Source organism: Oenanthe melanoleuca, chromosome Z (genome assembly GCF_029582105.1).
Source record: "Oenanthe melanoleuca isolate GR-GAL-2019-014 chromosome Z, OMel1.0, whole genome shotgun sequence".
Lineage (NCBI taxonomy): Eukaryota > Metazoa > Chordata > Aves > Passeriformes > Muscicapidae > Oenanthe > Oenanthe melanoleuca.
The window spans coordinates 21815491-21825895 of NC_079362.1; positions in this window are offsets into that span (position 1 = coordinate 21815491).

Consider the following 10405-nt stretch of genomic DNA (forward strand, 5'->3'; position numbering starts at 1 on the left):
TTTGTCACTATTTTTTTCTACATTACTATTCCTTTGCAACAGAGGCTGCTTACAGATATGTCAACCTCTCTGGACCTTAGATCAGCAGTATTGGAGTGTTTTTAAAATAAATGGTTTTATGTCAGGGTTAGAAAGCTATTGCAAGTCTTCTGAAGGAAGAGAAATTAACATACTATTATTATATCTTGAACCAGCACAAACCAGAACTCAGGTCCATGAAGAATATGTAGCTGAAAGAAGGCATGCTGGGCTGGTTTAGAGAAGTTGTTGTGAGATTAATACAGTATACATGCATACATACAGATCCAAGCTCCCCTTAGATTAAGAAATAACAGCTATGGACTATAATGTGTAACAGCAGAGATCCACACTAACTGCTGGGCTGCTGTTGATGCCATACACTCTTATTTACTGGCTCTTATAGCAGCAGAATAAAATGCTGCAAGAAAGATGATTGCAGATGATTCTTGTTAACAGCCACCCCTATCAATACAGCAGTAGTTAATGGTATTTTCTTACAGCATGATATCATGTAGTATGTTTTACCTACTTATCCAATTTAGAGCAAGAGAAGAACAATTATTTTTTCAAAGCTGAAGCATGCTGCATTCTTACAGAGAGAACCATTAGTACATCATTAGTTCACCCTTAGCTCAAACAACATCCTTTGCTGATTGATTGATAGATGGACAGGAGAACAATATTTATGGTATGTATAACCTGTGAAGATAAGTTAGAGGAAGACTTATGACGTGCCTCAATGAGTTAGTATAACAAATTTTACTGGTGGTCAATAAAGATTTGTGCTCCTAACCTTCTTGGTTGTTTTGATGAGAAAGGAAAGATATGCCTGCTTATTAAAGTGCAGCTGTACCATAGCCTAGTATACTGCTTTTAATTTAACTAAGGGTCCCTGGAGGGCTTCTCTTCTGATAGCACACACTAAGACTACCCCTATGCCATGATTGTTATTGTTAACAGTACTTGTTCTATGAGGTTGATGTGGAAAAACTACCACATATTACAGCTATACCTTCATTTGATTGTATAGTTGTATGTGAACAGAGACTTTGAGACATAGATTGCTATTGAAATTAGGTTTATAAATATTTTGGGCTGTGAAACTCAGGGGTAGGAAGAACTTTAGGATTTTTAAAATTTGAGTTATGAAAGATGGGATAAGAATTCCTGAATTAACTTCCAATTGGAATAATTTAAATGCCTAAATTCAGACTACAGGTATGAACTTGTTCATGCTTAATATGTCAAAATTTTAACATCTGGCCTTAAAATGTTTTCATTTTTTTTGAATCAGTTGGTGTTTCAAAGAACTAAGCCTTACAAAATCAAATACAGAATGCCCAGCAAAGTGTCACATGTTCAGATCTAAAGCAAGCTGAATCTTATCTTTCAAAACAAGTCTGTCTAGAGGCCACAAAAATTTGTGCTTTCAGTGTGTTCAAGCTGCATTTTGAATCCAAAGCCAGTTCTTTTGGCAGCTTCAGAACTGCTTTTTCATGTTTATTTGAGACTATTTATGGAAAGGATATTCAACATCTAAGGAACTTCCTATAACCCTTTTCAAAGTCTCATGAGCGTAAAAAAAAAATAGAAAATATTTTTTTGAAAAATATAGAGATGGCAAACCTATTATTCGCATTTATGTCATATTTTGTGAGCTACCCTAAAGCACTTCATGCTATATGTGCTTCCTCAGAATTTGTACTTATGTTGATAAGATGAGGATAATTTGATACAAAATAAAACACACCGAGAAAATGAAAAAATTCAATCAACTATGGAGTGAATTGATTAAATTTTCTGTTTGGTGAAGTCTATATAATACTTCTCCCTGAATGTAAAACGATTTCTCTGGGACTGCTGAATTGAAATAGTAATAAGAAGGGCATATTCACTGAAAATTTTAAACAGCAGTACCAACTCTATGACATAGGAAGTTTAAATAAAGTAATGCTGGTTACTTAATCTGCTAAGGCTACAGCTGATCAGTCAGCATGGTCTGGTACTTAACATAAATTGCATGCATGCAAGCTGTAGCTAAGTTGTAATAAAGTTGTCCAAATAGAGGCTAAGATCAGAGCTGTTTGTGAAACTGAGCCGAGAATGTGAGAGTGCAAACAGGTTGGGGCTGCAGCTCCAGCAGGTTGCAATCCTCTGCACAGGCACCTGGCAGTCCAGCAGTGGCAAAAAGGGCTCCCTGAGCTCAGTGCCTTACTATCTTAATGTCAGGACCTTCAGTGCAAGGGTGTTGATTTTAACTACTGCCAAATACAGTGATTTATCAGCTCAGCATGTCTCATGGGGCTGTGCTTGGGCCAGTTGCAGCTGCACAGCTGGTGCTGCCCTTGAGGGGCAGGGATGAATGCTGCCTCTACTGCAGGGTCAGCACAAAGTAATGTTATATGATGGCACACGTGAGGTCCAGCTACAGAGCAAGTCACTAAAATCAGCAAAAGTATGAATGAGGAACTCATTCTCATCAGGATCAGTGGAAAACCAACTTTGAACTTCTACGTTTTGGTTTTCCTACTATGACAAAGGAAATAAAGATGTTTTAACTCCTCCTATCTTTGTCATCTATTAATAAAATTTAGGCCTAATTGCTATTCTTCTGTGACAAGAATTAGTTGGTGACACAGCAATTTCTTACACCAGTACTATTTGAGGAATCACTTGCTCCATTTGTGGTATCTTTAATACTGAATTCCCTACTTGAGTGAGTTTTGTAATTTTTAATCATAAACAGATTTAGTAAGAACTCCTTGAAATAAACAATTCTTTTAAGATCACTCAGTCATCTGGGGGGCATGCATGTGCATTGCACACCAAGGAGTGTATCCTTGCTTTGTCTGGGATTGAGTTAATTTTCTTCCTAGTCGCTGGTACAGTGCTGTGTTTTGAATTTAGTATGAGAATAGTGTCAATAATGCTTTAGTCTTAGGTAAGTGGTGTCTACCCTGAATTAAGGACTTTTTAATGACCCCTGCTTTGGCACTGAGCATAAGAAGCTGAGAGGGAGCACAACCAGAACACCCAGTCTGAGCTGGCCAGGAGGATATTCCATACCACAGAATGTTTTGTCCGGGGGGAGTTGAACAGGAGCTGCTGATCTTAAGCTCAGCAGTCTTAAGCTGTGCCAGGAGAGATTTAGGCTAGACATTAGGAAACAATTCTCTTCAGAAAGCATGGTTAAGCAATGGAATGGGCTGCCCAGTGAGGTGGTAGAGTCACCATCCCTCGAGGTGTTTAAAAAAAGAGAATGGATGTGGCACTCATTCCATGGCTTAGTTGATAAGTGAGTGTTAGGTCAGAGGTTGGAGTTGATGATCTCAAAGGTCTTTTCCAGCCTTGTTGATTCCTTGATTCTATGGCTTGGGAACAGTCTAGGCATCTGTCAGCAGGTGATGAGCATTGTGCATCACTTCTTTCTCTTGAGTTTTATTCCTCTTTCTCTCTCCTCTTCTTTACTACTAGTACTGTTACTATCATTAGCATTGGTATTATACTGTATCTTATTTCAATTATTAAACTGTTTTAATCTTAACACTCCATCAAAGTGCAAATATATCATGCTAAATTGATCTTCTCCAGTAGAAGAGTTGTCTGTGTGAGTTGTCTTGAGGGTTTCAAGCTCCTTTTTTCCAAGTTGTAAAGCTGGCAGCAGATTTTTTTTTATTATCCTCTTAAGAATTTTCAGGATGGAATGAGTCATTCCCACAGTGTAGTACAGCAGTCCTTCTGATAGCAGCTTCTGCAACAACCAGGTATTGTCCATATGGGCCACAGCAAATCTTCCATATAGGAATCTTGGTACTTTGGATGCCCAGTCACAGGGAACAACTCAGAGCTCTTTTGGCCCTTGATGACTACAACACAGAAGGACACCCACAGCCTTTAGATATTTACAGTTCAGGAAAAGAAATAACAGGCAAGATGAACAAATGCAAGGGGCTAATAAAGTGGCACAGTAGGCCTGGTACAAATAAAAATTAAAAGAGTAACAGAAACATTAAAAATCTGTTTTCCTAAAGGACTTTGTGACATCAAAGAACCTCTGGATGATGTCAAGGGGTCAGTGCTGCAGCATGTAGAACTCCTGGCCAAAAAAAGGGTAAAGGGAGAAAGGTAAACGGAGAAAGACCAGATTTTATTAAACCTGCATCTTTGTTTGAAGTCTTGTAGCACCACTGTCCATCTTCCATTCTGCTAAATATTCTGATTTATACCTTACATCTCTTCATCCATTCACATACAAACACGAGTAAGAACTTGTGAACAACTAAGAACACATTGAGAAACAAAACTTCCCTGTATTGATTTTTAGTGATTCAAAACTCATTCAATGTATGTATTCAATGTATACAAACAAGAACCACTAGGAAAAGATAATTAAATAATAGTCCCTAGCAGCTGTTTCACACATACACAGAATTGTTTATGTGATAACCTATTATGAGATAACCTTATTGATCAAAATACAACCCTATCTGAGCACTAAATGCTATTACTGGAATTTCAAAGACATTCCTAATCCAGATATACATTTTCTACATTTTTAGGCTTCAGTATTAAAGATGGTAAGAAAGAACACTCCAGTGTTTTTCTTTTTTCTTTAGCAGCAGACATACAATTTTATTTTATTCTCCTTTAAAAGTTGAAATGCCTTGATTTTGTCCCAATTTTAAAGAAAAACTGACTACTCCTGAAAGAACCAGCCTATAAGGTAAGAATTTGATATTGCTACAGGGGAAAATGCACTGCAAATTAAAGGCTGCTAAGTAATTTGTTTGACCTAGAAGAATTCCTGCTTCAAGATGTTGGCAGGCAAGGGAATAGAAATTTGCATTTGCTATATACAGAACAAGCTTAGAAGGTTACCCATATTATTTCAGGGACTAGATATTCAGTTCTAAATCCTTGGCTGAAGAATGCCTTTGTGCTTCAAAGGAGCTGGTAGTCTCATTAAAGTCACCCCTACGTTTTGGTGTTTTGGATCAGGCACTTAACTCTCTTCTCTTCTGATATCTTCTGAGGCTGACTCAGCTTTTAGCATATCTAATGGGTGGAGATGTTAGCCAAAGAATGTTGGCATCCTTGTGTGCCATCAGCCAAAGAGAGGCCAGCACCAGAGTTGCCCCCCTGGCTCTGTGCTGCCAGATGCTGCTTGTGCTGGGGCACTCAGTCTGTGCATTTAGGAAGCTGTCTGCACAGGGCTGAAGCAATAAAGACTGTACAGGACACATGTTCTCTCAGGCTTAGTCTTGCTCACTTGATCTTTAAATGGAGCCAAAACAAATGGTGTTTATACATGACCTAACCCAGTGGGCTCCCAGCGGATGACATGGGCTCATATTTGCTATTGCGTTACAAAATATTAAGAAGCTATTGAGGGGTCATTATTATTCAGTGCATGCCTGAAAGTGCAAATGGTGTTTTTGAAAAGCCTCCAGTAAAAGTTAATCTAGCTCTGTAGTTTTGCAGTGTAATGAATAGTCACTTTCCAGCCAGTCAGAATTCTAATTACAGCTCACTGCAAAGAGACAAATGAATTTATCTGCAGTCTCAGTTTGCAGTGCAGGCACACACATGCACAATGAAGTGCATGATGAATGATGATGAATCCATGACCCCTTCTATATTCCTCTCTCAAAGCATGGGATTTGATATCTCTTCAAAGCACAAAAGAAAGGATAAACAATCATCAGTCATTTTTAACAAGGAAAGTTTAGTAAAGGGAAGCAAACAAAATCTGTCTTCAGTTTATGCTACCCATAAAAGAAACAAATTCAAGTGTTGAGCTTTTGAGGGAAAGCAGTGAGAAAAATCAACGCTTAGGTACAAAAAACCTAAACCAAAACATAACAAAAAAAACACCCCCAATTTAAAAAATAAAAAAGACCCCCGAAAAACCAAAAAAAACAAACTCACAAAATCAGAAAAAAGAGAACCAAAACAAATGAAAGGAACCCCTCCACACCTTGACTGAGTCATTTTGGAGTAGGAAAAATAAATAAAGGAGACAATCACTTGGCTGTATTCTCCATAAACCAGAGACCTAGACAAAATAACCTGGTAGTTACTAAACCACCTCTCCCTGCGTTTGAGAAGGATGATATCTGATAAAGATATCAGAATGACCCCTGTGAGTATGGGAGGAGCAACCTCTCTGCCCAGCAACTTCACCACTGTGAGCATTCTAGTGGTGGCTGCCTTTACACCAGGCTTACTCCTCACTTGGTAGCAGTCAGTGAATTCAGACTGAAGTATTTTGACAGGTAGGAGGATACCATGGCACAAAGCCATAGTACCAGTGCTGAAGAGAGAGGGGAGAAGCTTTGCCAAAATATACTCCCTCAAAGGTAGCTGCTTACTGTAATCACACATCATTTATTGAGTATGAAAGACAGTCTGATACAGGGTGCAATGACCTTGCAATTCATTTCACTTTTCTTTGTCACAGACAAGACACAGCTGGGTCAGACTGAGGTTCTTACCCACACTATCTGACCAACATGTGCTTTTTTCCCCCTGCCTAGCATTAGTTTTCTTTATAGAGACCAATTAGGAGAAATTCCTCCTCAGAAGTTAGCAGGTCAGATAGAGTGCAGGTGTTTACACTGACCCAACTCAACTGCTCCCTGTTGAATCTGTCCAGAGCACTGTCCCAGACGCCATAGGACCTTGCTGACTTGGCTGTGCTTGCCCAGAGTGGAAGGGGAGACCACCAGGACATCTCCCAGAGGTGCTCCAAATAGCTGTTTGTCCTTGCATGATGCATAATGGCATTTATCAGCCTGGTCTGGCAGAAAAATAGTGTTGAGGTTTTTTTCAGATGGCATTTTGGCAAGATCTTAGTGCATCAGAGTTTCTCATTACTGGAAGGTACAGGCTTTATTAAATATGTCTGTGCAGTTTCATGTATCACAGGGTTTTCCTGAGTTTTAACAGGTTCATTAGTTTAGTGACAAACAACATTATGATATTAAGATACTTATAAGGAATAAGATGGAGCACATATAAAAAATATTAATCTTGTTAGGCAGCTCCATGTTTTAGATGGTACCCACTGTCTGAGTTCTTCTCTTATCTGCAGCTCCTTCTGTTTAAGTAATTAGAGTGTTTTGTTGACATTAAAAGGCTTGAAGGCTTGAATGTCTTAGAAAGTTTAAAAGTATACATTCACCTCCTTTCACTGCACCCAAATTCACTTTCAGTCATCTCATAGCATACAAGCTGTGCCACACTCCCTGGAAACTTGACTGATTTTGTTGAACTCTAGACAACTGGGATAAGTATATTGTTGACACATAAGCAGATAAGAGGATGTGGGCAAATTTTGGCAGGTGACCATCCACTGACATGACAAATGTGCTGCTTGTAAGCCATGTGCCATAAACCATTATGTATGCACTGCCTTTCTTTTTAATCCATAGCACACATTGCATAGATGGGACAGCTAAGAAATCTGTTCTTATGAAATACATAGGCTGTAGGTAGTAAACATGGATTTATTTTGTTAATGGGTTTATTTGCAGAAAGTCACTAACTCTTAATGCATATTATTGCTGAGGATCAGAATATGTATTCATTCAGCGGGCTCTAAGTACTCCTGTGGCAAATGTCCCTTTGTTCCAGCTATACTGTATTTTTTTATTTCTCATAATAAATATACAGACAGTGCTCACTATTATTTTCCCAAGAAAACCAGGCACTATTTCATTTTGGCTAATCAGATCTCCATTTGTTACTCTTTTCTCTTTATTTTATTTTATTTTTCTCTTTATTTTATAAGTGCTTCCTGATCTCTTGCTTTGAGGCAAAAAAAGTCTCATAGTGCAAAATGCAGACCAAGAATTTTTCCTCATAAAAAAATGAAAGCAAAATATTCATCTATGCAGTACTTTTATAAATAAAAGAGTAGGAGAAGGATTTAGGATTCTCTCTGACGGAAAAAAGAAAAAAGACTATAAGAGAGAGTACTAAAAGTCCTGGATACAGCCCCAGAAAGCAAAGGCATACAAGGTAAAAAAAAATGTTGTGTGTGCCCACAGTCTTTGCAACATTTACTCCCAGGCACTGGGGATGCTGTTAAACAATAACACCTTTTGATGGTTTTACAAGAGCAAAAGGAGGCAATCTTCAGTACTAGTAGAGCCATCCAAGTACTTCTGAATTCCCCACTGAGCTGGGATCCAGCCACTCTAAGAAAGGGTTCTCACAGGCACTACATGGTGGATGTGGCAGAACTCAGCCAAAGGCTTCTCCTGAGTCCATTCTGTATTTCATAACACTCAAAATCATTCAAAGAGATATCATGCTCAAGGTGCTGGAAAAACAAATTTAAATTGATGTATTATGGCTGGGGAAAATCAGCTCATGAAACCCAAATTTTAATTTTTGGACTTCCTGTTATTCTGGGATTTATAATGTAAGAATTTTCTTCATAGATTTTAGGCCATAAATTAAGGAAGTCTTTGAGATTTTTACTATTTGCACAACATAAAACGTATCAAGTTTATCGACTTTCCCATGGTGGCAAATGAGAAAATTATTCAGTTGATCTCCAAACTGAACTTGATTATGAATAAACTAAATTCACAGGTACAGCTGTAAATGTCCTGAAGTACAGTTCATGTCAACTATTAGAGTGTTTCTTAGATAAAATTCACTAACAATTAAATTTCTAGCTGCTTTCTGGTGAGCCAGCTTATCAATTTCATCAGTGAAGCCTTGTATTCCAGTACTTCTCTTCACCTCTGTTTCAGCTCATTCATAGTAGACCTTCTGGAATGTATATAAGGTCATATAAAGCTGGTAAGAATCCTTTTCCAGCATCAGAGGTAGCTAATGAAACAGCTCTGAAACAAATGGAAGCCCTACATATAAAAAATATAAAATATAATTTTTTTAACTTTTTTTTTTTTTTAATTTGCCATCTTCAAGGATCCATGTGCTTCCTTGCTGGTACCATTGGAGTTTCCTGTTGTTGCAGCTGATTTTTCTTGCCACAGAAAAAAAATGTATCTTGCATAAGTCCCAGTATTTTGGGACAACATTTTTGTATGTGTTTCCCAGATTCCACAGTGAAATGGAGAGTCCCCACCCAAAAAACTGCTCAGTCAACAGCAACAACTGCTAATTAACATAATTCTTCCATTTATATAAGAAAATGTCGTATTATAAGTCACTGCATGTGCATTAAGATCTCTTTTCTTCCCTATTTTCAGGGCAAAGGAGTGTCTACTATCAGGCATTCAGAATTTCAACAGACTTTTCAACCTTTCAAATTCTTTTTTGTATCCATTCCAGAGCAGTACTTGAATGGACAGCAGTCCAGCCGCAGCAGAGGATGTTACTGGTTTTTCCAGCTGGTCCCAAGCCTGGCAGTGGTACTGGTTGCAAAACAATGCAGATATAGCAACAGTTACTAAAAGAAGGAAGAAAGGAGGAAAAAGAACCACAAAGGAGATTGAAAATTTATTGCAAAAAAACTCTGCAAAAATTTATATTATTGAATTCCAAATTTAGTATAATTAAACAGTTCTGATAAATCATGGTAGCCCATACTGCACCATCATGGAGTGTAGAATGGTGTGATTCTATTCTCCAGGCATTTTTCAATAACTTTACTAACTATTCTGTTTTACAGAGTTATTTCCTACCTTCAAGTTTACATTGTGTATAAGAACCTTACAAGAAACAGGCTGGATTTTTTCCCCAGAATTTTTTTCCAACACATTAGATTCCTGTAAGTACATGGGTGGGAGGTCAGCCATCACTTTTGGCCTGGCTTTCAGTCATGCTACTGGCATCAGATTCAGCCTGAAAAAGTAGAGAAAGGAATCTGATGTCCAGAGGAAACCAGAAGCAGCTGCCAAAGAAGTGCGGGAGGGAATAAGCTGCTTGGACACAACACTGGATAATCATTGTGTACGTACACAGCATATCCAGACCACAACATAAATTCAATATGTGTAGGGGAAAATGGACTAGGAATGTCTTAAGATGATTATTAACAATTATCAGCATCCTTTCTGTGCTTACTGCATTTCCATTTTCTTCAGTAAAAAGATGCTGTACTTCGGATGGCTCTTCCATAACAAGTGATTTCACTGAGCTCTTTGTACCACTACCTGCGAAAATAACAGTAAATAAGGGCAAAGGAAAGACAGAAGCTAGAAAACAACAATTTTAGAAAAATAATCTGTAAAATAACATAAAGATAAAAGAAAAGCAAAATACACATTCAACAAAAAGAAATGTTGGAAGGCAGGCTGGGAAGATCACCACATTGTCCCAGGCGCTGTTAAGGACCCTTCCCTCTACCTTTTAATTTTCATATCAGTCTTCTTCAATAATCAGAATGAAAAACAAAAATTTTAAG